The sequence below is a fragment of the Centroberyx affinis genome, unplaced genomic scaffold (assembly GCF_046629955.1).
Source record: "Centroberyx affinis isolate AG114_WGS23_722 - 3 ecotype Tasmania unplaced genomic scaffold, CSIRO-AGI_Caff_v1 ptg001178l_1, whole genome shotgun sequence".
NCBI lineage: Eukaryota > Metazoa > Chordata > Actinopteri > Beryciformes > Berycidae > Centroberyx > Centroberyx affinis.
In genome coordinates this window covers 55,070-57,768 of record NW_027279707.1, presented here as the reverse complement: position 1 = coordinate 57,768, position 2,699 = coordinate 55,070, and positions in this window count along the sequence as shown.

The following is a 2,699-nucleotide window of genomic DNA, read 5'->3' as shown; positions in this document are numbered from 1 at the left end:
AGCTACTTTATCAACTTTCGTTTAAAATCCGTTAATTTAGTTGCTGGGTGCGCTAGCCAAACTCTTACCACTAAAAGGCTAGCTTAACGGTAACGGCCAGCCAAGCTTATGCAGAACTAAACCCCAACTTGCTTGTCCATATTTTTTTTAATGATTTAATGATTTGTTTAAACGATTTAAGTCGACTACGGAGCTATTTATGTGTAATAATGCATTGATAGCGGCGTGATATGTTGTTGTAAATTAACGCGCCAAATTTAAATGGCAATTTATCGGTAATATCAATCTGTTTACAAGCAACTAAAGCAGATTAAGTAACTTAGTTGACAGAATATGTTCTTTCCTGCAAATCTTTCGGGTCGAGTTGTGAATTGGCCATGCATTTGTTTCTACTATTAACAACGACAAAGGAAGCCGTTTCAATGGAGTTCAGCATACAGTTTTCCTATACAACTTCTGTGCTATTTGGCTTGCAGGAAGCCGTTTGCTCTGGCGAGCCGCAACCGTTTTTGATGGCATTATTTAAACAGATAAAGCTTATTTAAAAAGGGAACGCTAAGGTATGTTTTGCATCGGCCATCTTCAGCTACTCTGGCATGTAAAACGTGACACCAACAACTGTAAAACAGGTACGGCGTTTATGGAATATGGATTGGCCATATTATAGTGATTTGACCGTTAGAGAGAGAGAGAGAGAGAAGGTAGAGACTGCTATTGTAACCTCATGGCTATGATTTGACCACTGGACACATGGCCTCATGTGTAAATACTTTTTTATACAACAGTGTATAGAATAGCTATGACTTATGATTTTATAATTTAATAATATCTTGAATGGTAGAGGAAAATCAAAGGTGTTTTAATCCATCCGAGAGGTATGAAATATTATAGGAAGTCAAGAAGCTGGTTCTTGTACATTTTTATTGTACATGACGGGCATCCCCAGATAATTTATTTCCATGCCAATGTCCTTTTCAGCTTCAGATCCCAATGTGGCAGTTACGGCATCATTGGAGAAGTCAAAAAGAGCCTGGATGTTCCTGAGGTGCTCATAAAATGTAAGCTGGGTTCATAATTTGGGAATAAAAATACATTTTGATGTTATTATAATTGTCCTCTCTAGATGTGTGGTGAATCAAAAGGCGTTATGCCCAACTTACTTCCGCATTCTGTTAAAACAGATCTACTAGTTTCCGGTTCAGTTTTTCCGAAAGCTTGTTGTTGTAGCAGCTACATGTGGATATGGTGTTGTTTTATTCACAGTGTCTTCGGGAGCTGCCAGAGATGAGCATTTCCGATGTACATTATATATGCAGTTTGACCTCCGAGACTATATACGGTACCAGGGCAGCTGTCACAGGGGGACCTGGCCATGATCCCTGATCAGCCTACGCAGCTGCCCTGATACCGATTTCATCAGACAGCCTGTCTCTGTTTGACACTGGTGAAAATAAAACGACAACGTGATTATGTAGGCATCTACACATGTAGCAATCATTAAACAGACACTTGCTGGGTGAGATTCTCTTAACAGTTTAACAGTGTTAACCAGTGAGCTAGCTAAATAACTAGCCGGCTAGCTAGTACACAGCTGCCCTCGTCGCAGATGTATGAAGAAGCGTACAGCTTAAACACTTTATCCAGTTTGGTCGTGGGAGTCTTGGAGGTCAACCTGCATATACGATGTACATCAGAAATGCTCATCTTTGGCAACTCCCGAAAACACAGTGAATAAAACACCACCATATCCACACGTAGCTGGTACAACAACAAGCTTTCGGTAAAGCGAAACTGAACCGGAAACTAGTAAATCCGTTTTAACAGAATGCGGAAGTAGGTTGGGCATAACCCCTATTTCACATGCCGAGCAGTGCCCCTGAGTGCTCTCATTTGTTGTTCTCTTTTGGGGCTATCAATCTAACCACATTTAAATTATGAAATTACAAAGGTTCTGCCCGCATTGTCCTTGTGATTTTGTATTTTTTCCAGTATCATGTGCAACCTACTACGAAACAGTCAGAAGGAACTACACATCTGTGCTGCCTCAGAATCTGGGGGAGAGGGTGCAGCAGGCTCAGAAGAAGAAGGCTCGACAGCGGAGACAAGTAAGTTGTTATATAACATTCTGTATATTTACATGCACACTAATTATTTTATTATATCTGGTTTAAAGCTTGGTTAGTAATCCCTCCATTCAGGAAGTGGAGGAATTACTAGCATTAGAGAAGGAACTCTATTAGAATGTTAACATCTCCTCCCTCCCTCCCTGCTAAAACAAAATCCCGCCTCCAAATCTCCCGTGATTCATTCCTGATTGATTGAGGTGGTAAGCCAGATGCATTCAGATTGGATTGATATTAATGGTCCGCGAGTTTAAACCAATGAAAAGTTACCTACCCTAGCTTTAAGACAGGTAAGCACAATGCAATCAACTATCATAGATTATTCACCAATCATTTTTTTATTGTTGGATTTATACGCCATCGTCTGATTTGTTTTGGTGTTTTGATTTTGTGCATGCAGGACCTGTAGTACAGTGGCCATTTTAGGACATCCTGAGCCGCCTTTGTCATTCGTAGATCTGTTTGTCAAATTTAGGTGGACTTGTGTCAGGTTTAACTGTCTTTTGTAGACTTAGATGGAGTTGTATCGGATTTAGATGTACTTTAGATGTACTCTCCTTTAGATGTAGATGTACT